The following is a 27,651-nucleotide window of genomic DNA, read 5'->3' as shown; positions in this document are numbered from 1 at the left end:
GCTATAATCCTAAGAGAAATGTCTGCTCTCTAACTACTTATTAAATATATTGAATTCTTGTCATGACACTGCAGATGTATGACAAATAAACTTTCAGCTCCAAATATGCTTTTTTTGAGACTGTGAGGAAAGGAAAAACATTGATGATTATAACTACAGTTCATGTTTTATTTCTATATGTTAAGCAATTGATATGCCAATAAATATAGAAATAATTGCCATTTTAGTAAAAAGGAATATTGCCATGAAAGTCATAAAGATACAATATATTCTTACATATTTGAGATTAAAATCTTCCAATTTCTATAAAGATACAGAGATCTATGAGCTCTGCCCTCTGGTTATTACAAACTATATTTTATTCCAGTTCATACTTTCCTTACTTAAATTTCCAAACAGGTAGCCTAAATCAGCTAGCTAATTTCTGAATTTTTACTCAGTGTTAACCAAATTATGCACCACAGTAAGATTTTCTTTCTTCTTTTCATCCTATTTTCTTCTGGGAAATTAAGATATAAAATGGATTTTGAAAGAAAAGATATGAGTTGGCATATATGATGAGAATTCCAAGAGATGGTGGAATAGAAAGACTTGGCAGAAGGACATTATTTTAGCAAAGCTCTTTGAGGGTCAAGAAGTAGGTATTTTTTTTTTTTTTTTAATAACTTGGTCGATGTTGTGGTTAAGTATGAAAACAACACCAAGTAATAATTAACATGGAGATCCGACTCAATCTACAGAATCACACTTCTGAACTTCACAGAGTCTAAAACAGGAGGTCAAGAAGCACCAGAGTGCATCTGGAGTACATCACTAAACAAATTCTCAAACACATCACATGCTGGACACTGGTTGATACCAGTTGCTTCTGTATTTGTGACCCAGAGACATTCTACTTGCATTCCTAGAAATTCCACCTGGGAATGAGGTTGAAGAAAATAATAAGGAGTAAGCAAATAAAATACATAATTTTATTAAGGAGAATGGCAGTGTCTTTGAGACAGGCTGTGGGTGTGGAATGTTCCAGACACCGGGTGGTTCTAGGCTTGCGGAAGTGAAAGAAGACCAGTGTGGATGCAGCCAGGAGAACCAGGTGATGGAAACAGAAGGCATCAACTGGTTGCAGGTCAATTTAGTTCTGACCATATGGGGTAACATGGAAGGGTTTTAAGCAGAAGAGTGAAATGATCAAATTTCTTTTTAAAGATCATTCTGCATGCCTTGGGCAAAACAGATTAGAACAAGACGACTATAAAAACAAGGAAATACAGATTACTGTAGGTGGCCAGGGAAGAGATTCTGATGGCTTGGATTGATTAGGGAAATGTTGGCAAGAGAAGACAGTGAAGACGAATTTGCGTGGATAGTGGAGGTAGAAACGCCAACACGTGGAGGTGGACAGGCTCTGGTGGCCAGGCAGAGGGATGAGGTGGTTTTGAATGGGTTTGGGGGGCTGTGGAATGGACTCGACAGGGTGGGGAGAGCTGAATTTCATTTCTAGATATATTACATTTTGGACTTCTATGACTGTCTCAGAGGCAGGGTCTGGGTTGGAGGTGTAAATCCTTGAGGGGTCAGCATATAGGCCGTATTTAAAGACTTTTTCTTCTTTTTTTCAGAGAAAGAAAATTCACCTAGCAAAAATTGGCACGGAAAGTAGAAAATGAGTTCTAAGCTGGAGATCTGAGAAATGCCTACATTTAAACGTATGATAAAAGGAAACAGCCAAAGAGGTAGGGGAAAAAAATAAAATAAAACAGAGACTGTGGGGCCTCAGAAGCTCAGGAAAAGCTATTTTGGAAAGGAGGGAATGTTCCTCTGTGCAGAAAATTGTTGAGAGGTCAAGGAAGATGAGAATAGTAAAGAATCTTCTGGATTAAGGTCCATATCACTCACAGGTGGCCTCCTGGGATGCTGGAGGAAGTAGCTACAGAAGAGCAAGTTAGCAAGGAAACTGGGAAGTAAGAAAGTAGACATCTCGTGTTGCATGAATCTCTGTAAAGTTTGATCATGAAAGGAAGCAGATGGTCCAGGAGCTGTGGGGGTGGAGTTGGGCTCAAGGGAGGTTTCCTTTCATTGCTTTTTTTTTTTTTTTTTTTTTTTTAATATACAAAAAGATTCTGAAGCACATTAACAGTGATGGGATTAATTCATCCATAAAAAAGTGTTTAATGGTTGAGGAGAAAGAGAACGAAGTCCTTGACAGGGTCAAAAGGGGTGGGGCTCTGAGCACAACGGGTAGAAAGAGGGGCCTTTCCTAGGAGAGGGGGCAGGTTCCGCTTGTGGGAGGAAGGAGGGAAGAGGAGATGGGTGGGGAAGCAGGTAGGTGTGCAGAGTGGGTGGAGAAATGGGGAGTGAGTTCTAGACTGAACAAGAGCTGCTGTTTCCTAAACGAAGTGTGAGCCAAGGTGATCAGCTACGAGCGAGAGAAGAGAGCAGACAGAAGTGGAAGACAGACGCATGCTATGTTTTAGATGTGAGGTATCCCCAATAGCTCCTGTGTTAATGTAGGAATGGTCAGAGGTGAAAGGATTAGATTAGGAGAGAGGAGACCTAATCAGTCCATCTTAGTTTGAATGGACCAGTTGGGTGGTAACTGTAGGTGGGTAGGGCATGGCTGGAGGAGGTGGGTCACTGGGGGGCATGTCCTGGAGGGATTTATCTTCCCTGTGGCCACTTCCTCCTCTATCCCTCTCTCTCCTCTCTAGTTACCATGAGGTTAGCTGCTTTCTTCCAACCTGCTCTTGGGCCATGATGTCCTGTCTCACATTGGTACCAGAGCAATGACTCTGCCATCTGTAGGCTGAGATGGCTGAAACTGTGAGCTCCAAATAAACTTCCCCTCCTTCAGTTGTGCATGTCAGGTATTTTACTCACAGTGGTGCAAACCTGAGTAAAACATAAGTCATCTTGCATTAAAGAAAAGTAACCCACGACACTTGTTAAAGACAGAAAGGAAGGCTTTACTCAACTGAGATGCTGAGATGGGGGTGTTTCAGTAGGGGAAAGAGATCAGTTAAACCCTGAAAACAATAAGGACAGGTGGAGATTGATAGTCAGGGGACAAGTTGGGGATCAGTGGAGAGAAAATTCCTCAGAGGAAACAGGATAGGGAGATTCAGGGGAAACTGACAAGGTTCTTGCTGAAGGCAGTTCAGGGTGATAAGATGACGTATGAATGGTGGCAATGAAGACTTTGATCAGACACTCAGGGTGATCAATACCAAGGGTGAGGCCTTTTCACTAAATTCATTCAGCATCATTATTACTAAAACTGGACCAGATAGGACAGGGACAGAGCCAGGACTGAGCCTAGTTTTCAAAAAGGCTGCCTAGAGTTTGGTCAAAGAGAGACTCTGTCACTTGTGGGGTGGAAATATGAGCTGACTAGGTAAATATAGAAGGGTTGTCAGGCAGGTTTGAGCACCCATTTGAGCTTTATGATCTTGAATTTAAAATGAAACAAAATTCCAGGAGCATGTTTGATTCTTTTTCCCCCCGCAATGAAGCTTAGCTATTTGATATAAGGAGGTACAAGGTTGGGGTTTTGCCAAGAAAAACAAGGTGAATTAGATAAGGTGAACTGGGAGATTTTGCTGGAGCATGGCTGTATTAAGGGCTGTGGAGTCCTGTCTGGGGAACGAGACCCCCTATGAAGTTACAGCAACTTCCTGATAACTGTTCTTCTGCATTCCGTTCTTCCTCCTGCTGAGGATGCACCAAGGGAATGAAGACTGACCTATTCTCTGACTTGCTAAATCTGCATGGATATCACCTGATTTTGTCTCTATAAATCGTGACTATGTCTGTGGGACCATGGAGAAGCCATCTAGAGGCTTCTCCCCCGCTGAATCAAACTGCATGAAATTCATCTTTCCTTTTTCCATCGTTTGCCAATTTCTCTTACGGGTTGGTGGCAGCAGAACCAGCCAGCCAGCCGGGATCCAGACAGGTTTGGCTCCCAGTGACATGGGAAAGGAGAGAAGAGAAGCCCTCCTTCTCTTCTCAGGAATGAGAATGGTTAGGGTTCGTGAATTATATGTAGGTCTTGATGAAGTTGAAGATTGTATAAGTAAAGAGTAGAGATGGGAGGTGACATTAAATCTGAGACTGAGGTGCTGAAATCGAGATATGAGAGGCAGTCCAGTTTCCACCAAGGGTAATGGCCGTAACCACATCCCTTTTTCTTGTGGTCTGTAGTAGCCACAAGAGGGAAATGTGAACTCTATGTGTGCAGATTTCAGAAAACTCCAAGGAAATACAGATGAGACTCTCCCCTAGGGGGAACACCAAAAGGGAATCTGTCTCAAGGCGATGAGAACTTATTGGGACCTCAATTCTGGGGAGAGAAATACAAAGGATGAAAAAGAAAAGCGAAGGGAAATGTGAAGGATTCAGCATCGTTTGACAGGGTGAGCTTGGGAGGAGCATAATAGAATGAAGGCAGAGAGACGAGGTAAAGAGAAGGCACAACTCCCAGGATGCACGGGCCAGGACGGCCACACCTGTCAGGAGGGAGAAGACCAGGATGAGTGGAGCTGTGTGAAAAATGTAACAAATAAAAAAGGCCTTTTAACCTCCGTTCTGAAGGTCAGAAAGGGGTCAACTCGCTGCTCCAGCAACTGAGGCTGTCCACGCAGAAGAACGGGAGCTTTTACAGAGTCCCTCCTGGGCACTGGGTGCTGGACATCAGGAGGCTGGAAAGCAGGAACCTCACCCGGAAGTAAAGGTGATGAAAAATGTAAAACTAGTGACCAAAGAATAAATGAGTGGCTACTATGAGTTAGGTACCATTTCGAGCAATTTCCACACATTGAATCTCACTAGCAACTCCATGGGTAGATATAACACTATTTCCACTTTCCAGGTGAGCCATCGAAGGCAAAGCCAGCTCACTGGATTATTCAATATTCTAATCTTTATATAGAAGAGGCAAAGTGTGGTGGAAAGTATCAGGCGATAAAATTCATAAATCTCTTATCAGAAACTCTTGGACCCAGGTAGGTTTTAGAATTCAGAAATTTTGGGGGGGCTTCAGAAATATAAGACAATGAATAAAGTTTTATTTCATCATATCCCCAGGATAGCCTGAGGCAATGGTGGTTATGAATTTATTAATATTTTTATATTAAAACATTTAAGTTTGACACTAAATGGGATAATAAATATAGTAAATTTCACCTATCAGTTCAGGTTATATTTCAAGGATAATGAGTTTTTGTGTCAGAAAGGAAGGAAGGAAGGAAGGAAGGAAGGAAGGAGGAAGCCAGGAAGGAAGGAACCAGGAAGGAAGGAAGGAAGGAAGGAAGGAAGGAAGGAAGGAAGGAAGGAAGGAAGGAAGGAAGGAAGAAGGAAGCCAGGAAGGAAGGAACCAGGAAGGAAGGAAGGAAGGAAGGAAGGAAGGAAGGAAGGAAGGAAGGAAGGAAGGGAGGGAAGGAAGAAGGAAACTTCATTTTCCAGCTCTTTTTAGTTTTAGAACTGTAGATAAAAGATTGTGGGTTTGTATTCTGTGTAGAACACAGAAAAGAATAGGAGAGGGGTAAAAATTAAGAATATTTACCTACAGAACAACTAGGGCACTGGCTAACTGGAGGGAGAGACTTGAAACCTGATTAGGGAGGGATCCTAAAGCCCCCCTGTCATGATTAAAAATTAGCCTTCTAGCTGCTATATTTTAAGAGACTCCAAAGAATGCCAGAGAGGTGGCTTTCGGTGCCAGGGAGACAGTGAGTGAAAACACTGGATATGAAGGTGACCTTGAGGCAACAGCTCTTGAAAACAAATAGGAGATATTTCAACATAGCAGCAACAAGTACCCCGGAGAGAGACCGTGACATTCTGATGCTCCTGCACTGTTAGCAGTATAGATACTGAGCAAAAAGGAGGGACAGCAGTATATGAGAACGGGTGGGGGCAGGGAAGGGGGTCAGAAAATAATTTCTGATTACACTTAACACTTTTTTACTTTTTAATTGGTTCTTTTTAGTGATACATGACAGCAGAATTCATGCTGATATAATTATACAAGCACGGAGTATATCTTATTCTCCTTGGGACCCCATTCCTATGGATGTACAAGATGATGAGATTCACTATGGTACATTCACATAAGTACAGAGGAAAATTATTTTGGATTCATTTCACTGTCTTCCCTTTTCCTATTCCTTCTCCCTTCCCTTCATTCCCCTTTGTCTAATCTACTGAATACCTCTTCTTCCTCTCCCCCTTATTGTGGGTTAGCTTCTACATATCAGAGAAAGCATCTGATTTTTGGTTATTTGGGCCTGGCTTATTTCACTTAGCATGACAATCTCCAGATCCATTCATTTACTTGCAAATGTCATAAAGTCATTCTTCTTTATGGCTGAGTAATATTCCATTGTGTATACATGCACCACAATTTCTTTATTCATTAATCTGTTGAAGGGCACCCAGGTTGGTTTCATAACTTAGCTATTGTGAATTGAGCTGCTATAAACATTGATGTGACCACATCACTATAATATACTGATTTTAAATTCTTTGGATATAACCAAGAAGTGGTATAGTTGGCTCAAATGGTGGTTTCATTCCTAGTTTCCTGAGCAATCTCCATACTGCTTTCCCAAGGGTCTGCACAAATTTGCAGTCTCACCAGCAACGTATGAGTGTTCCCTTTTTCCCCACATCCTCACCAACATTTGTTGCTACTTGTATTCTTGAAAATTGCCATTCTGACTGGAGTGAGATGAAATCTCAGTGTAGTTTTAATTGGCATCCCTCTAATTGCTAGAGATGTTGAACTTTTTTTCATATATTTGTTTACCATTCCTATTTTTTTCTGTGAAGTGTCTGTTCAGTTCCTTTGCCCATTTATTGATTAGGTTTTTTTTTTTTTTTTTTTTTTTTTTGGTGTGTTAAGTTTTTTGAGTTCTTTATACATCCTGGAAATCCACACTCTATCTGAGATGCAGGTGGCAAAGATTTTCTCCCGTTCTGTAGGCTCTCTCTTCATGTTCTTGTTTTCTTTGCTGTGAGGAAGCTTTTTCGTTTTATGTCATCCCATTTATTGATTATCGATTTCACTTATTGTGTGTTAGTCTTTTTAAGGAAGTCAGTTCCTAGGCTGAAATGATGGAGAGCTGGGCCTATGTTTTCTTTGAGTACATGCAGGTTTCTGGTCTAATTTCTAGCTCTTTGATTCACTCGGAATTAACACTTTAATAATAATAAAATGATGGACATCTTCTATGAGCCAGGTACTATTCTAAATATTTTACACTTGAAAGAATACTCATCTAATCCTTTCAACAGCTCTATGAGGCAGGTACTAACTCCTGAATCCAGGCCACAATGAGGAAACTGAGGCAAAAAGCAGCTAATAAATCTGTTGCAGGCAAAACAGTCACTGGGTGATACAACCAGCATTTGACCCTAGTCAGTCTGGCTCCCAAGTCCATGTGCACAATCACCACACTGCACGTGGTGTGTAAGTGCAGCTTTCCACATTAGTCCCTCACTCTGCCCAGAAGATCTGCGCATACCAGGTCTCATTCACTTACACTGTACAGTGCCCAGGTCTTAGTAGGTGCAGAACAAATGGTCGCCATTATCACTGCTATTATACAGACAATGCTGGCAAGGCACTGAATGGTGAGAAGAGAAGTAGAACAAGGATCCCAGACAGAAGGAGAGAGAGCACACAGTGTGAGCCATGGTATGGAAATGTGTGGCAGTGCCCCCTACCGTGTGTCCATTTTCACTACCAAGGGAAAAAATCTTCAGATTGAAAATTTTGAAAGGAAACACCATTTGACCCAGCTATTCCACTCCTTAGCCTATACCCAAAGGACTTAAAATCAGCATACTACAGTGATACAGCCACATCAATGTTTATAGCAGCTGAATGCACAATAGCTAGATTGTGGAACCAACCTAGATGCCCTTCAATAGATGAATGGATAAAGAAACTGATATATATGCACAATGGAATATTACTCAGCCATAAAGAAGAATAAAATTATGGCATTTGCAGGTAAATGGATGGAGTTGGAGAATATCATGTTAAGTGAAATAAGCCAATCCCAAAAAACCAAAGGCCAAATGATTTGTCTGATAAGTGGATGATGGGGAGGTGGGTAAGGGAAGAATGAAGGATCATTGGAATGTGTAGAGGGGAATGAGGTGTGGGGAGGCGTTGGGGGAAGGAAAGATAATAGAATAAGACAAACATCATCACCCTATGTACATGTATTACTACACAAACAGTGTGACTCTACTTCATGTACACCAGAGAAATGACAAGTTGTATGCCATTTGTGTACAATGACTGAATAAAATATTTAAAAAAAGAAGAAGAAGAAGAGGAAAGAAAGGGATAGAATCAACAGGGGTTGCAAACTCAACCACGTCATGGAGCAGACCAGTAGCATAAATGTGTGAAAATAGTAGGTTAAAGAAAATAGAAAGTGTAGTTAGGATGGGAGGAAAGGGAGAGGGGATGCCCTGCCCAGAGGCACTTGCTTTCAGACTTCGTGAACACCAGTTTTGCATCCTGTGACTTAGATTTAGAGGGAGATGGTTTTATTTTTTAAAGGGCATTTCAAGGCTTTGAAAAAAAGTCAAGTCTCAAGGAAAATGATGAACCACAAAGACCATTTTTGGTTCTCTTTGTATAAATAGATGGATGAGAAAAAAAATTCAAAATATGAAATATCAGCAAACAATGTACCCAGGCCAAGAAAAAGGAGAACAACAAGATCCCTGAACCTACAAATTAATGAGTCTGACACCAACTTCTGGGAAAAATTCTAGTAGAGACGATGGAATAGATAGGTTTTGAGCAACAAGCAAAGAAAGCAGAAATAATCAGAAGGGCCCTTAGATTCCTACGACATGAGTTATCCTAAGCTCAGCTTGTTTTCTTCTTTGATAAGAGCTTCCCTCGATGGCAGAGCATCGTCTTAAGATCTCTTGTAGACAAGATGGGAGCCTTGGGGTGGATTTGTAGCTGGAGACCTTGGGCTCTGTTTTCTCCTGTGGTGAGGTCCCCTAAAGAGGACAGGGTGGAAATCAAGGAATCCAGGCGACGAGAGGCCATGAATGGCAAGAGCTCCCAGCAGCACGCAGCCAGATCCCTCTGTCTCATCAAGTAGAATAATACAGAGACTTGAGCCAGAGCTGGACAAGGATAGAAGGGGCCACACGATGCTGTCTTTCGACCCCTTCAGCTGCGTTACCCGCAGGAAGGAGACGGTGCGTGCAGACCCACTCAGACCCCAGGGGCAGCTGGGAAAATGCCTTCCTGGTGCCTGGGCACTCAGACTGTTCCTCCCTTGGTAAGTCCCTTCCAGGCCCATAACCTTATTAATAAGGAAACTGAACACTGAAGGAGAAAGGTGATCCTACCCCAGGCCAGAGTGCTAGGTGAAAACCAAACCTCTGAATTCCTAGTTCAGTGTTCTTTCGACTTCTCTACGACTTGGGGAAGCTCATCTGGCTCCTTCTTCATGGTCCTGGGAAGCAGAAGGAAATCATGTTAATTATTCCACCAAACTCTATTGCCTTTCCTCAAAGCTATAGGTTTCTAAGTGGGGGAAAGAAAAAAAGAAAGAAAAGAATACAAGAAAAACCTATCATCTGCAGGCTTGGAAAAATATTTCAGTTTAAAGCGATAAATTCTTTAAGTGTCATGGAGCAACTGTCTCCTTTGAAAGAATTAAATCTGCTTCAGGAGGATGACTGAATTTGACTTGTTGGTTGGTACTAAAAATCTGTTATGTTCTGGGGGGAGTCCAGTCTTTAAACTGACAGAACTTTAAGCTGAGTATGCAAATACTCTCCATCAATACTTAACAAAAGTTTGGTGTGCCAGTAAGCAGCGATTTTCAACCACGAACACAGGCACATTTTCCTGTCATTTACATCAGCAGCCTCCACAGGGGTCATTTTATAAACCACTTAAATACTTAGCGCCAAAAAAAAAAAAAAAAAAAAAAAATACTTAGTACAATGATCCATGTCAGATAATTTTGACATGAACTACTTCCAGTGGTGTTTTCCCTAAGAGACCTCAAATAGCATGCTTCTATGGAATGAAAAGCAAAACTTCATCCAAGCAGATCCAAGTGGCTCCGCCAACTTTAGAATCGGAGGGAAAATTAGAATTGAGCACACGCCTTTTATTTATTTATTATTTTCTCCTGTTGGGCTTGTTTCTTTAGTGCATTATAATTACACCTCATTCTAGGTAAAGTCTTTGTGAAATATTTGTGCAAGTGAATAACCTAATTTGATCGAGTTCATTTCCAAGCACCTCGCCTTTCCTTTTTCTCTTCCCTCCCCCTGGTCCCTTCCCTCTGCTCTCCTGGTCTCCCTTCCATTTTTAAGAGACTCCCATTTTATGCCTTTTTTCTCTTTAACTTCCACACGAGAGAAGCACACACCTTTTATATGCCAGGCACTGGTATCTCATCTATTCCTCATAGCAATCTGTGAACTATTTTATTTATTAAACACTTATCTGTCTGCATATCGACGTAACAGAAGAGATCGAGGTTGTCTATGAAGCAGGCACTAATATTGTAATTTTGCTAATAAAGAAATCAAGGTCCTACTTTAATTCATTTGCTCTGGGTGTTAACTAATAAACGATGGGACCTGGAATCTAACACAGATTTGTTTACACGAAAGCTGTGTGTTCCTTCTGCAGGTACAGAAAGTAGTGGCTTCTAGGTGGTATAAAGAATCAAGTTCAAGGAAAATGGACTTAAAAATTGACATGGTTTTATGGCATGATTTTGGTACTTATAGAAAATCCATACATTTAGTTTTTTTCATCTTTCTGTCTTTAAGCCAAGTCAATGGGGAAACTATTTTGATACACAAATGAGGTGCAATACTGGCTCTGCCCCTTGTCTGTCTCCAGGAGCCAGTGTGGAAGCCAGGGGAAGGAAGAGAGAACCAGAATTTCCACGACCGTTCCCACAGGTATTCTGTGGGTACCAGTTTTTTGTTTGTTTGTTTTTGTTTTGTTTCTACCTGTAAAATGAGAGTCACTGAGTAGATGATTTCTCCTGCCCCTTCTATCTCTGACCTGTGTAATACAAAGCTGCTCCCCCCCCCCCACCCCCACCCCCCGCCTTTCCGCTGCAGCCATTTGGCCCGCCTCCCAACCACTTGTCAATCTGTGAACATCCTGGCTAGCTATTGGTTCATCAGTCAGCTTGCAAGTATCCTTCTCCGTGATTGGTCCCCTATTAGTCCTGCAGGATTCTTAAAGATAGCGTCACCGCCATCTTTTCTCGCTTGCTTTTCTCTCCCACTGACTCACTTTCTTTCTCCTCCTGACTTTCCACTCTCTCCAGCCGGGGCCCTTTCTCTTTCCCTTTCCCTTTCTTTTCCTCTCATTTTATCTCTTACCCTGCAGGGAGACACTGTTTGCTTAATAAATTCCCTTATGTGATTTCCTGTGTCAGGCGTGGTTTTAGTGGGATCTCTTACAACCTGAGTTTCTTAACTTTCTTCTGCCAGAAAACTTGAAATAGCTCCGTGTGGAGGCATAACCAGCAGGCACTGCAACATGAACTAAAGATGGGAAATTAAAAAGCTGAACCTGAAGCAAACCTCTTTGGTTCCCGAAGACAAAGGCCTAGATAATAATACATTAAAAAACACATTTCTCCCTTGCTACCTTAGTCTTTCTGATTTAGAAGAGGATCAAGGGTAGAAATAAGAACTATGTGGGAAATTTAGAAGTGCTTCTTGTAATTCTAATCCAATTACAAGAAGAAAATGCCAAATATATCTTCGAAAAACCCATCATTAAATTCTTTGCTCATTTTTATAAGCTTAAGAGTTTAGATAGTTTTGATGCAAATTCTAGACTCCTGGGTACCTTTCATATTCAACCAACATGAGAAGTAAATATGCAAAACTTTACAAGATCAAAAATTCTTCCTCAAGGACACTTAATTAGACTCATTTCTTTCTTTTTTTTTCTTTGCTTCGCTTCATATTTTCCAAAAGGAAGACCTGCTTTTGTGATATAATAAGACAGATGCCTGACACAAGTTAGCACTCAAGACTTGAGGCATTATAATTAATTTTTTCATTCATTTATTCATTCAAAAATATTTCTAAAGTACCTACTATGTGCTAGGTATTGTAATAAGCACTGAGAATATAATACAGTGCACAAGAGGCTCATGGAGCTTAGAGCTGGGGGGAAGTCATGAAAATCACAAAAGAAATATCAATATTTTATAAGAAGGTATTATAGGGCAGCTAGTTAAGAAGGACAGGGATGAGATCTGAAGGACAGTATTATTTAAACAGGCAAAGATGAAGGGCAAATTTCTGCAGGCAGGAAGAAAAGCATGTGCAAAGGCCCTGAAGTGGGAGAGCACATGCCGAGTATTAAGCAAAAATAACTGCCCCAGAAAAGCAACGAGAGACATGATGTGAGATGTACCTGCCGGTGCAGGAAAGAGCCAACCCACAGAATGCTTGACTAACTAAGTAAAGAGTTTTGATTTTTTATCCCAAGAAAAATGGGGAAGCCCTTTAAGGGTTTTAAGAATTAGGATGAATGGGAGAAGAAATTTGGCAGTTTGTCCACCTGAAATTATTACTCTAATTTTGATTATTTTAAGAATGTTGTTCAAGTTTTCTCCTCCTTAGTACCAATTCATATTTTCGAGAGATGTTCTGTTAGAAAACTTATAGTTGGACACATATGCCCAAGTCGTGGACAGCATTCCCTGGACTTGGATTTCACTTCAGACATGGCGGGTGTGATGTAACTACCTGGTCACATCACATAGCTGGAAATGCTTTTTGACTAACAGAAAACCAGATAGAGTTATCTGACAGGCCTGGGGTACTCTATTTCTAGTTATTTTATTACCTTTCCTGAGAAAGAAAAGTACACACTTAAAAGTTAGGCATTGAGTCCTTCAGATCTTAGAGTCTTTTAGTTCTCACTCTTCTTTTAAAACAAAGGCCAAAATGTATACTTTAAGATAAAATCCGGCTTTACCAATTTAATTCTCGTTGAAAAGAATAAAGAATAATGTACTGATCATTAAACACTTGTGGAAAGAAAAATGATCAGAACAACTTTGCTAAATGAAAAATTTCGTCAGCTCAACATGAGCTGTTCTTTTTTCTGAATAAAGCTAAAAAGCATTACTGACATACCTTAAATACATGTTCAGGGTTAAGTGTGAGTTAGAAATCCATCTGGTTCTAACACGGTAAGCTATCCCTGCATAAGCGTAAGGTGAAAACCTAAACAATTGATCTGCTATTGCCAGTAAGGCAGGCACCAGCTGAAGACAGGACAGTCCCCAGATTTTACTTGGTTCTAATGGAAGAGTCCAAACAAAGAATAACACCGAAAAGACTGATTTTTCAGGAAGCAGCCTGTGGCTGTGGGGAGAAGAGATGTGCATCATGAGCCAACCCATAGCCGGCTCTTCCTGTTAGCTGGGCAGATATTTAAATGCTGAACCTAGTCCCACATAACCCCTTGGTCAAGAGGAAACCTGCTAGGCGCAGTGGCTCACGCCTGTAATCCCAGCAGCTCAGGAGGCTGAGGCAGGAGGATCAGAAGTTCAAAGCCAGCCTCATCAATTTAGCAAGGCCCTGTCTCAAATTAAAAAAGAAAAAAGGTCTGGGGATGAGGCTCAGTGGTTAAGCACCCCTGGATTCAATCCCTAATACCAAAAGAAAAAAGAAAAAAAAAAAAGAAAAAGAAAAGCTACATGTAAAAATACTTAAAAGTAATCAAAGAGAAGCCCAAAACAAAATAACAAAACTAAGGTGGAACCTACCCATCACGTTATTCAATTCAAATTATCTAATTTCACCATTTGTACACAATAGCATAGAAAAAACTCCATTTAGAGCTATATAAACCACAGGTAAAGCAAAGAGATAAAGAATGGTTGAGGCTAAACAGATGGGCAAACACCCAGCAAGCAAATATAATCAAAATCATGGGTGGTTACCTTAATCTCAAGGGTTAGTCCAGTACACACGTATTAAGTGAATAATGGCACTTTATAGCACTGAAGCTTATAATCCAAAAAGAAGTTCTCAATATCTATTTACCAAATAATATACCAGCACTCCTGGGGCAAAAACTGTAAGTGATATAATAAGAAATATAACCAGGCATGGTGGTGCATGCCTGTAATGCCAGCAGCTTGGGAGGCTGAGGCAGGAGGGTCAAAGCCAGCCTCAGCAAAAGTGAGGCTGTCTCTAAATAAAATATAAAAAAGGGGCTGGGGTGTGGCTCAGTGGTTGAGTGCCCCTGAGTTTAATTCCTGGTACAAAAAAATAAAATAAAATAAAAAAGAAATTACATATATATATATATATATGTACTATATATATACACACACCCACACACATATATATGTATATATACATATGTATACATGTATATATTCATTCTATGATGATAGGAGGCCTAAGAACCAATAAATTGGAAGCTCTAAATGGATATGTATCAAGTTCTATTTCCTGAAAACAGAATATCTCCATTTTCCGGATCCAATTAATAATCATTAAGAAGGGGATCTATTTTAGGCCACAAAGAAAACATTCAAAAACATCCAAAATTTAAAAGCAGTACTGAAAATCTTACCTGATCACATTACAGCAAAACAAAATGAGAAAAAGAAAGTCACCCAGTGCCTGGAAATTTAAAGGCTCTTTGTCAAACAACTGCTAGGGCAAAAGGGATAATTTAGAAATTAAAATTGCAGAATATCTAAAAACATACTATCCATAAAACACCACGTTTAAGAACCAGTGTGATTCAGTGACAGCAGTGAGGTCATACTTAAATACTCTGTTACTAAACAAGAAGAAAGTGAAATAAATGGATTGAGTAGCCAACTCATGAAATTAGGAAGAGATCAACAACAGAAAAGCAAGGAAGCAGATGAGCAAATACTGAAGCAAAAGTTAGATGAGAATATAGGATGCGCAGAGGTCCTGCTGTGGCTCTGTGGGACAAAAGCACACAGGAAGAAATTAATAGAATATCTTGCAAAAGTGTGAGAACGTCCTTCCTATGTAGTTATGGATAAATGTCTACGATTAATCTTCAAGTGAAAAAAGAAAGATGCCATGGAATTCGTAAAATATGCCACTATTTCTCGAAGAGGACCATGGAGGGAGGGAAAATATGTACACATCATCATATAGGTACAAACTGTTTCCAGCGGTTAACAGAGGAAATTCTAAGACTCCCTGCCTTTGGGTAGAGCCATAGATCCCAACGCAAGCTTTTGCTTCTTTTGAATGTGAAGCGTGGAACTATTTTTAAAAATATCTTTTTTGTATAACCAGAAGAATGAGAAGTTACACTCCACTAATGTACAATGTGTCAGAATGCATTCTACTGTCATGTGTGACTAATTACAACAAATTTTAAAAATGAGTTAGAAACCCCCCAAAATATAAAACACACACCGAACAAGTTAGACTGTTTTCCAAAATATCCCCAGGAGATGATATTGTCATAACTGAGAACCATTAAATATATATATATATACATATATATATGTATATGTATATATATATCTTTTTTGAAATCAAAACATAAAGGACCAAACAACAGATTATAGACATAGTCTAATATCACTTACAAACACACACACACACACACACACAACATAGAAAAAAATTAAAATTAATGAAATAACATACTGTCATTTTCAAAGTCTAAAATAGGACACAGCTACTCCAGAAGATATTTGTATGTTATATAATTCAATTGAAATTTCAACAGTACAGGTTAGCTTAGGTAAACCGATGAGTTTTGGGTTAGTGTGGCTTTGTGTTTTGTTGTCTGGTTTTATTTCTCTGCTCAATAACCAGGTCCCTTCTCATGGCAAAGCCTTGGTTTTCGCCTGGACGAACCACCCTGCCCATCTTTCATCAGATGCTTGGGGGTGAGTTGGTGGAGAGGTGAGGCAGCCTACCCCAATTGGTGCACTCCTAGTCTCTCTCTCTCTCACCACAGTTACTCCAGATATGGACTCCAATCCACTGAGGTTAATCAGCAAGATGTAAGCCCTGAACTTTGGATTGATCTGTTGAAAAAGGAGACTCTGTTATAATGGCCAGATGTTGCACATGAGCCCAGAGTAGATGGGGTTCTTTATGGACCTGAGAATATTCTCAGTGGAAGTATAACTAAACAATAAATCTTTACAACTTTTGAGCCCTAGATCAAGTCATACCTGAAGGTTGGAAGCTCTACTCATGGACTTTCCCTCTCTATTCCCTACATTTATTTTCCTTATGCCATCTTGTGGACAGTTTTACTTTACTCATAACTGAAGTCAGAAAACTTGTCCAATGTTACAACACTAGACTTTTTGAAATCAGGATTTGAATTTAAGATTATCTGGCTGCAAAGCCCTTACTCTTCCTAGACCACCTGATGTCAAGGCCTCAGATACCAAAGAGAGAGGAAAAGAAAGGAAGAAAGCCAGAGAATGAAAGAGAAAGCATGCACACCACACATAGTATTGAACCACATCACATATGAGAAAAGATCAATAAGTAAAGGGGAAAAAAATGTCCCTCAACAAAGCTAATACAACTATCAAATGCAATAGTAGCATAGTGTTCAGGACCTAAACGTTACTTTATGCCCCAAGCAGCACTTAGCTGCTGACTGTGTTTAAACCATCTTTTAGGTTTTCTCTCACAGACTGGGACCAAAGACTTTTGAGTATCGGGAAAAGGGTGAGATTTCATCGACTGTTTCCTTCATGTTTTTCCCCAAGCCTCTGAAGAACAGGAACATAAGAGATAAGCTAATGAAATACAGTTAATAATTTAAGTTATGACTTATTCTTTACAGGCAGGCTTTCTTTTGACATTTTCGAAAAAGAGAAAAAAAAAAAAATAAATGAACAAAAAACTTGCCCCAGGATTCCAAACTGTAGGTGGCATCAAAGGAACTGAAACCAAGAGGAAAAGTCCCATTCATCAGCTTCCCGCTGACCAACAATTTCTTGTGATAAGAGCCGGTGGAAGATCGCTGTAAGACACGGTCAACCACTTTTTCATACTGTTCTCCCTGGTGGCAGTAGAATTGATTTTCTGAAACATATTCTTGGGGCTTTGTACACTCTGAAGTGCTAGGCAAATGAATGGGGCCATACTAATAATTGCTCTCATTATTAGAAAAATGAGATTTAGAGCAATGATTGGGCCTCAACTCTGGGTGGGTTTCCCTTCCAAGAGGCATTTGGTGATGTCTGGATTGGGTGTTGGTTGTCCCGGTTGGTGGGGTGGGGGTGGGGCCGGGGGCGAGTCTGTCACCTAGTGGTTGAAGACCCTGGATGCTCATTTGGGAAGTCGTCCTAGAATTGTCAAAAGTGAGATTTGGATTTTGGAATACCTGTCTCTGAAGCCCTTATTCTTCCTGCAGCACCCTTGATGTTGAAGTCTTAAATGCCATTGAGAGAGAGACAGACAGACAGACAGACAGAAACTGAGACAGACAAAGAGGGAGAGACCATACTGTTGGACATTTCACAAGAGAAAAGACTACTTACAGGGGCAAAACTCTTCCAACAGAGCTGCTCTGCAGAGGACAACCTCCCAAGACAAAAACATTCTGGCCCCAAATGTTAGTAAGTAACAAGGTTGAAAAACCCAGTCTCAAGGGAGCAGGGCATTAGTTTATCCTGTGCATGTGCGTGCACCCATGTGCATCTACTAGGCACCTACTGGGCACTTACTGGATGTCCACTTTCTGAGGCTAAACTGTCTGTCCACGTGTCTGAGCTCAGCATTTTCCCAATCAAGATATCGGCACCCAACCACAATTTCAGGCTGCCTTTATGGAAGGAAAACCAGATGTTTCTGTTGAAAAGATGGTTTTAGTAGCATGTATAAGATTAGCTTCAAATCTGAGTCACTCAAATATCTCCAGGTAGGCTTTTTGGTAGCTGCAGTTTGGAGCACCCTGTTCTCCTCATTCTGGAAACACTGTCACGTCTCGGGAATGTTCCTGTCCTATCCCCAGCGTTAGCAGCTGTTCATCTGACAGGGATGAAAATTCTCTCTAAGCCTCCATGGCCCTGTGCTAATTTCCTGAGTCTTTCTGTCTCCCTTGTACAGGACGTCTCCACTCATCACCATTAATAGGTAAGCAATCTTCCCAACCACCTGTGGCCACACTTCAACACATCTTGAGAGGCTCTTAGAAAATGCATTTTAAATAAACTCATTACCAAAATAAGTGTAATCAAATAACTTGCTTAAAGTAAAACCAATCCTAAAAAAGTAAAAATAGAAGAGTGGGTCCACGAGCAAAACTTTCATCTTCTCACACACCTGAGAGTTCCTTCCTACAGAACTAGAGGGTCAAGGTAGGAGACTTCTCCTGGTTACTCTGTCCCTCACTGAGACCCCATGAGGGACACAATCAGTGCAAGGATAAATTAGTGATTCCTAATGACTTCCTAGCCACTCTGAATGTTCTGGCTTAGTTTCTATATTTTTAGGGATAAATGTGGCTCAGATTCAACTATTTTTAAAAATAATTCAGAGGAAGCTGGAGTAAAATTAAAATCTGTCTTTTACCCAACTCCTGTGTTTTTATCCCTCTTTGGGGGAAATCACTATCAATAGTTCGTCGTCAATCCTTCCCTGTACATAGTAATTTCACATCCCTTCACTCAGCAAGTGTTTGTTGAGTGCCTACTGTGTGTTTGGTTGGTGGGGTTTTCATGGTGGACAGAACAGAAATGCTTCCTTTCTTTAGAGACCTTACCCTTCGGTGAAGGGAGGAAATGAAGAAAGACAATATGTTCATTCCTAGAAGCAAAAGGATTATCAAGGTGATCAGCCCAAGGAGGGAACACAAACAGCTGGAATGGAGAATGCTGAGGGGGTTTGACTAGCTAAGGGGATTGGAAAAGACTCTCGGAGAAGCTGAAATCTCAAGGATAAGAAAAGGCAAAAAAAAAAAAAAAATGTGGAGGAAAGTTCTGTGACTTATTTTCTTCGCTTGAAATATAATTTCCGTTCATTCATAAAAATTCTCTCTTGTAATTAATAATCAGCTGAGTACCTTGTCTTTGTGCCTATGCCCTGGGGATAGAACCATGAGCAGCTTCTCTGCCTTCAATGGCCTTGGAGTCTAATGGCAGCGTTTAGGCACCCTTAGTAAATTTCCGTGGCTGCACCATATTCCACAGTGTCATTCAATAACATTTGTGCCATCGTGACCCCTGGGTGGACATTCTAGTTTTCTAGTCTTTCACTCTCAGGATCAATGCTCTGGAAACATTTTTGTTCATATATGACTGTGCACTTTTTTGTAAACACGAACATCATGTTTACTATGTAACAGCACAATTCTTAATGCTCATTCAGGGAATTATCACACTCATATGAAGAGATATAAATTTCTTACCACCATTTTTAAATAGCATAGGTACATTGAGAAATTTGTCCAAGGCTATAAGATGGTAAGTTGCAGGTGATCAGTATATGGACATAAATACAGAGAGTCTCATGCCAGAATCTGCTCTACCCACTCCCAAGGTAGAGAGTCCTAGGTGTTGTTTTCTGGTTATTTAAAATATTTGTGTGTGTGCTTGTGTGTGTGTGTTTACTTTTTAAAATTTAAAAGAAAATTAAAAATATACTTTGACTTTTTTATAACTTGGGATAATTAGTTAAATCCAATAAGGAAGCATAAAATAAGTAGCAAATTGTCATTGTCACGAGTCTGATTAGAGCATTCTATAAAAAGCAAGTCTGTGAAATATTCTTGCCTTCCACTGTCTTGACCATCTCCTGGGATGACTTCCTGAGAGAGTCTGGTAGATCAATTGTACACAAACTCCACCAGCTCCCAGCAATAAATGGGCATTTAGGTCTCTGTGATCTCTCCTTCACGGCGAACGGTTTACCACTATTCCACAAGGAGACTTCGAGTTGTTTCTATGTTCTCCAGGAAGCACGGTCAGCCACACCAGTAGCCCAAGGAATCCTTTTACAACACGTGTCCCTAGTCTTCAGATTCCAGGGCCTCCAGGGAGTTCTGGAACACTGCAAGTAGCACCCCACATCAGAGGTTGGGGACACAGGCTCTAGAGTCAGGTTGCCTGAGTTCACATGGTATGACACGGTGCAAGTGACTTATCTGTATGTTGGTTTCCTTGTGTGCAAAAGGAGGATCCTATTAGAACTTAACTCCCTAAGTTGTTACCAGTAATTGTGAGTAGTGTATTATTTAATATCTTTACAGCACTTAAGACTGTTGCCAGAGTTAGCACTTAATCAATATTATGTTACTACATTTTAAAGTAAACTTTTAGGCCTCATTTGATTTCTTTCTTCTCAAAACAAACACCAGAAGATACTTCCAGAGAATAAATATAAGTGGACATAGGAAAAAACCTCAGTGGGCCAGTTACCATTAGTTTTCTACAGCTATCAGAATTAGCGTGCTATTTTTCTTTTTTGTTTTCCTAAGTGAATATGTATAATTTTTTAAAAATCATAGAAAAAACAGCAATCTGTTTTTAAACAATTGTTTTTATTTTTTTAACCAATTCAGTAGATGAGAGAAAATTGAACCACCAAGCCCAGATTCTAAAAATAGATGTTGCCAGAGTTATTCATAATTTCTTAATTCTTAGTTACTTGCCTTGCCTGGACTGTGGACAGTCACTATTTATGATCATGACTATGATCCCCATTGGTCTCATTACCAAATGCTTTCACTAGTACTGATACCTTAGATAAGCAGGGCAGTTTTCATATTAACCATATCGTCCTGGCACTTGATTCCCTCTTTTGTCCTGTGGGGTCAATAAGAGCTGCTCTACCAATACCAACGCTTTGTAAGAGAATAAAATAACAAAATATTATGAAGAAAGAATGAAATTGACATGGAGACATATACTTGGATAAAAGTCTATTATGACTTTCCTATCATCTTATTCTACAAGGTAGTGAAGAGCTCTTACTCTTCTCGAGGAATAAGGAAACAGAGGCGGAGTGTTTACAATGGTTTCTCGATCGCACGTCAGATAGTGGTAGAGACTAAACTAAAACGCAGTGGTTCAATGCCCAATTCATTCTCAGTGGTATCCTGGTTCAGCATTTGTCTGCCTTGGTCCAAAGAAACCCTCCAAGTGACGGTTTCTATACCTCTACTGATTGCAGTTCTACTTCACAGCAAGTCTTGGAACCCTGGGGAAATTTGAGAACCATTTAGAGATGAGGTGAAGCCTCAGTGACCTTTTCAGTCCAATAGTGCTAAAAGACAAGCTGAAAGGTTTGGAAAGCGTGGGGAGAAACACGGAACAGCTTATAACTGTTTATTGTCTCCTTGCTAATTCCACCCCTCAAGGCTGTTGGAAAAATCGGTGTTCTAAATATTATAGAGAAAGGCTACTAGTGGTATTAGGTTCAAATACAAAATAAGATCTAAAACTAAAGAGAGATATACAAATAGGTAAAAAGACTGAAAAACAGATATAGAGAAACCTTAATATTGCACCTTTAATTAAAAGAGGAAACCACAAATGTTGATGATTAGCTGACATTTGGCTAGTCCTGCTCTCCAGAAAGTAAGATAATGAGTGATTGTTTTGATTACTTTTTAAGGAATTCTTTAATTTTTTACCATCAGCATAAATTGGGCTTATGGTCACGAATAGAGCTGCAAAGATAATAACGGAAGTTGAGGTTGTCTGTGCTAGAACCAGGAGGAAGTAGTGGCAGGGTTATAGAGTCCCACCTCCAAGCCTTGGCCCGAACATTTCACCCAATCCCTTGGACTTGTCATTGGATCTATGGTTTAACTCACCTCCTTGGTTACTCAAATCAACCCAGGCCTATACAGTTCAACCCGTGGAGTTATTCTGGTCCAAGGGAGACACAGAAGGGCAATTTTCTGAGAGCTTCTGAAGAAGAAGGTGGTTCGTTCTTTTGAGAAAGTTTGGATTTTCTCTTTTGATCAGGTTGGTAACATGCCAGTAGGTACTGCCACCACGGGAGAGGTTGGCCTCAGGAAAAAGCTGACGACAGGGAATGACGGGAAAGAAAGAGGCCTTTATGACATGAATCCACTGAATCCAGCCAGCCCTGAAGCCCAGCTTGCTTCCAGACCTTCTGCTATGGATGCCAATAGAGCTTCTTCATGCAGAAGCCAGTTTACATTTTCTATAGAGTCAGACACACATGTACGTATAACTTACATTTGAACAGAGCTCCCCTGTTAATACCTCAAATTAGTAAATAAATGCTTCACTAAGAGAAACTTCCCAATTGAATTTTTCTGCCTTATTTTCTTTTGACAAAGTAGGGATGGGATGAGATGATCTCTATAACTACTTCCCAGATTTAAAAATGTATGTTTCTTTGAAAATTCCAACTATAATTACATGAGATTTTTGTGTTTTAGATATTTTCAAACTTAAGCTTCAGGTGTTTCGTGAAACTACTTGCTTTATGACAAACTTTCAATTTAGAAAAAATTCTGCCAGTTTTGATTTGATGCATCTTTGCAACCTTCAAAAGTGGAGAGAATAAACTATAATTCTAGGAAGAGGGAAGGAAAATGTAGACAAAGCTCATTAGCCTTGTCAGACATTTGATAAATAATTATAAACCAACTGCAGAAAGATATGTGCATAAACCCAAACTTTGATCTCTTTGGGAAACAAATGTTCTAATAACAATTTAATACTCAAATCATACTTAATGTATCTTTGACTTTGGAACACACAACCAACTGAAATATTCTTTTAATTCTGCTTGAATTATTTTCCACCTATTAATTAATGAGCAGATTCTACCATATACCACACTTAAATGATGGGTGCTATAGCATATATTGTGGGTACTAATAAACAAAATTCAGTGTCACACACTGAATGTAATCTTTCCAACATTAACGTTGCTGGTTAGACTGTGGAAAGATTAAGTACGACAAAGAAATATGCTCATTAGCTCTTAATGATCGTGACAGACAGATACCATAGCTTTAAATTGCTTTTCAAAGTCTGGATTCTATTTTTATAATCAATGCTGCAACTAAACATTCATCATTATGAAGACAAATCCTGTAAGTCATACACATATTTCTGTCTCCCTATGACAGACATTGATTTAGAAAGGAAAGACTAGATCCAACCTCCAGGAAACAGCTGGTCTCCTTAGATAAGGAAATCATTGAACTGGCTTTTAATATTGTAAGAAAAAAGGAGAGAGAAAGGAAAAAAGAGAGATTTACGTAGGAACAGACAACAAAAGTTGGAACTACCTACATGAGACAACACAATTTATAATTCACGGAACATAACTTAATTATCACATTTCTTGGTAGCTGGCTCTAGAGACTATGCTTTCTCCTAAATCCCAGCTGTCTGCCTTGCTATTGATAGCAAAATAAGACATTCTGAGAAAGATTCAATGGTATGAAAGGGTTAAAACAGAATTGCTGAAATCCTGCATGATAAGGAAGCTGCAATACCTGATCAGACACTCTTGAAAGCAAGGTAGTATGAAAAGCTTGAAGAAGGCTAAATTACCCAGAAAAATGCTTTATTTCCCTCTTAAATTAATAGACGCATGTGGCACAATGATTAAATACATACAGATGCACCAAACTATCAGGATGTTTGGAAATTTCCCTAGGTAATCGGAGTTGGAGCACTATTTGCCCAAATTTCACGTCTTAGAAATGAAGGTACGTTTTATTTTGGTTGCCAGGAAGGTTCCCCTTTTAAAAAATTTAAATCAGATTCTCCTTTTCCCAGTTGCCTTGGTAGAAGTCTCTACTGGAACTCGCAGAATCTCAAGATGAAAAGAAAAACCATATTGTCTCATCTAGATTTGAAACTAAAAGTTGCCTTAAAAATGTGCTTTAGGAAAGATCATTACATGTCTCTCAGCTCTGTCTTAACAATAGATGTCTTTGGTCAGCAGTTTTTAGAACTAGACAACTGGCAAGTGACTTCTCTTTCCTAAATTTCTAAAATACTTTGAGGCTCTGAGAAAGGAAGGGTTCACTAAGTAAATGAAAAGGTTCCTCACTGTACGGACTACCAGATATCAGTGATAAACAGAGCGTGAGACAAGGTGTTTATGTCTTATGTTTTCAGTATACATTTCATTTCTTTGCAACTAAAAGTGGTTTTAGGCAATGTACTCCTAGGATTATGTGAAACAATTGCTAATTTTCAATTAGCACAGGTCCTGCATGGAGGAATTCACCAGCATGGATAATACAAACCTGAAGACAATCCCCAAATCCTGGTTTGGGGAGATTAAAATGTATTATATGATTTTAAAAAATCGATTTTACTTCCTAATTATATTTACCCTCCCCTAATATGGCATCAGGTTTTCTTTGGCAGGGTACACATCAATGGTGACCCCTGAACATTCCAACAGTGAGGGAAACCTCCCTACTATTAAGAAATAATAAGTATTATGAACAAACACAGATTTTTAGAGAGAATTATAAATGTGCACACTACCACTGTGTTTTATTGAAAACAAATAACATTAGAATGCATTATTAGTGATAGAGTAGTAATGAAATTATCCATAATCCTGCCATGCAAATACAATTACTGTATTTGCATTCAAAATTGCAGATCACCTTCTGTGTGCATTCTTCATTCTTACACTTGTTTTCTTTCTTTCTTTCTTTTTTTTTCTTTAAAGAGAGAAATCCTCAGACAGCATGGAAGGGAGATAAAAATAAGGAGAAGAAGAGAAAAGAAGACACAAATGATGAAGGAAGGACCTAGAGAAGGAAAGGGATGGGGACATCGACAAGAGATTGGGTAGAAAGGAGACCAAGAAATGGGAAGAATGTTGGGAGAATTAGAAGAAAAATCAAGGAAACATGGATCAAGTGAAATTCCCCCAAAGAGGCTTATAAAAGAACTCTCTTGACATTAAAAAAGCAAAAGAAATTCTGGAGGTGGACAAGCAAGTTGGTATGGGGGCATTAGCTTTCTCCTGCCACCATCCCGGCACATGTCTTCAACCTTGAAGTCACATCATCATGTGACTGCAGCAACAATCCCACCCAAGGTGTGAAGCGTGGAGGAGGAGGAAGAACAGGACAGAGCAGAGGTGCCTGCCAGCTGGACCAACTCCTTAAACGGTCTGCTGAGATTCCTACAAGCATCTTCTGCTGCCCCACTGTCCAGTACATTGTCATAGGGCATGTGCAGCTGCAAAGCAGGCCAGGGTAGGTGGTCTAACACAGAGTGGTGAAGTGCACAGAGGCCTGTCCTACACAGCAAGGGAGAACTGAACAACCTCTGCTGCACTGCGAGTTCTTCATTTAGTCGCAGAATTGCCTGCACTGAAAACAGCAATCTAGATCCAGATGAAATCCTGGCTCAGTCTGATGAACCCTGTGACCTCGTGCAAGATTCCATGTTCAGTTATTATGAGGATTAAATGAATCGATTCATGCAAAGCACTGGAAACTAGCCGGTATACAGGAGATACTTAGGGTATGCTAATTAGTAAGTTTATTTTCAACCTCCAGTTTATTCTAAAAGTGATTTTTTTTTTATACTTCCTGGTATGCTGCACATCTTAAATATGTCTGGAGAAACAACATCGATTTTATAAAGTTTCCTGATGATTTTAGCTGTGCTGGTCTACCTGGGAAGCATCTTCTACAAGTTCTTTGAGATTTAAAATTTGACAAGTTTTTAAATTCTTGCCAGTGGTCAAATTGTGTGATTCTGTGATTGCCTGTCCTTTTTGATTTGAGAGATTAGGTAGGGATGCCCACTCCTTAATACCCAAAGGTTACGTAACGTTTGAAACCTGCTGTATTTCATGTTGCTGATTTTTTACTTTTAATGTCAAATTCACTTTCTTTGTAACTGAGTTTGGGGTTACTAGGAATAATGCTAAGAGGGATTGAGAGAAAGAGAGAGAAAGAGATCCTTATGCAGAGATTAGCATGGTTAACTACTAGTAATAATGCCTGAACTATTTTTCTGAACTGTAAACCACTGACCAATAGCCCTGCTGTGGTCCTTTACCTCTGTTCAGATTCCCTCTAAATCTAAGGAAGCAATGATATCAGCAGCAATTTGCTTAGCAAATATATTTACAGAGACCAGTTGGTGAGGTCTTGCTTTATTCCTGCATCAACCATAAGAAAATCTCAAGTTCAGGGATATGAGACTAGTTTGAAATTTCAAAACAGTGAATGGCTGAATCCAGACACAAATTCCACACAGCCTCTCCAAATCTATCCTGCCTTATAGAACTTTATCGATTCTATTAAACTCTGAAAAATGGATGTGAAAGGGACTGAGTGGCTTCAGAGAGGCGTGCAGCCGATGGAGGACAACCTTATCTCTGATCCAAAGCCCCGAGTTTGGTCTTCTCTGATGGCCTGGAGGGAATGTGTTATTTTTGTCAGGTTGCGAGGAGGCAGATGAATCTTTCTGTTTGCAGAACTGGTTTGTCAATGGCTTCAGCGAGCATTTGATATTGTGTGCTGATATGCAAAGGGGACTCGAGGGTTTGTCCGGGAGGACTGGGGATGTTTTTGTTTGGGCTCAAGGGAATAGCATTTTATTGCTGTATCATATGAGTGAGGGAGTGTGTGTGCGTGTTGTCTGTGTGTGTGTGTGTGTGTGTGTGTGTGTGTGTGTTTGGGGTACCCAGGAGAGGAGATACGAAGCAGATGGCAGCAGGGTTGGCAGGACATCTAAGGCATGTTACTTGAAGGGAACACTTTTAAGTCTCTCTCACAGAAGGTGTGATCAGGTGTAAAAGCAGAAGAGCCAAGCTCCTGAAGGACAGAAGCACTACCGGCAGCAGCAGGATGGCTTTAGGACACGGATACTGAGCAGACTTTTCCAATCAGATCTCTAGGGAAAAGGATTCCATTGATTAGGAATTGCAGGTGCATTATAGACTCATATATCCAAAAGGTTTGTACTGAGGACCTACTATGTTGCACCAAATTGGACTTGATTGGCAATAGGCTTTCAAAAATGCTAGACGTGGGAATATCTGAGCTATGGTTCTCGGGTTGATGATGGTTCCTGCATTTCAGTTGTTTAAAATTGGGAGATATTAACAAGACATTAATTTCTCTATAGAAAAGGGCATGTCTATAAGTGACATGCAGGTATGCACTGAGCTGCAGTGATTAGTGTCCCTTATAACTGTCCTAAACAAGTGTGCATCAGGGAAAGGGGAGATAAAAGGGTTAGTAAACTTTGAGAGAAGCTGTGCTGCCTTTTGAAATAGCAACAAAGTTATGTGACAATAATCATGTAATCAATGGATCTTCCATATGCACTCATGGTGCCAATCCCTGTTGTAAGTACTTTGCATGCCTTACCCAGTTTTCCTCACAACATCGTTTTGAATGATGAACCAAGAAGCACCTACCAATATAAACTCTCCTGGACAGATGAGGACACTGTAGTACAGAATGGGTACGCTAACTTGCCCTACATCACACAACAAGTAAGGGTGGAACTGGGATTTGAATCAAGCACAAAGAGAACTGGGATAAATCATATGCCAAGGATAGTAGGAGAGCCTCATCCTCACTGATCTTTCCAGAAATTTGCGGGAGAGGGTAGCAATTAATATTTTCCTTTATCACCT

The 27,651-nt window shown here is 40.0% G+C and overlaps 1 long non-coding RNA gene across 1 annotated transcript; it reads left to right on the top strand.

The window, feature by feature from the left end:
- The first annotated feature begins 846 nt into the window (after positions 1–846).
- On the top strand, positions 847–26,897 carry LOC306661566. Its single transcript, XR_013763898.1, has 4 exons — positions 847–948; positions 1,620–1,733; positions 21,999–22,220; positions 24,712–26,897. It is a non-coding gene; the product is annotated as an uncharacterized lncRNA (long non-coding RNA).
- The last annotated feature ends 754 nt before the right edge of the window (positions 26,898–27,651 follow it).

The sequence above is a fragment of the Sciurus vulgaris genome (genome assembly GCF_902686455.1).
Source record: "Sciurus vulgaris genome assembly, chromosome: 5".
Classification (NCBI taxonomy): Eukaryota; Metazoa; Chordata; class Mammalia; order Rodentia; family Sciuridae; genus Sciurus; species Sciurus vulgaris.
This window is presented reverse-complemented; position numbering and strand designations above follow the sequence as displayed.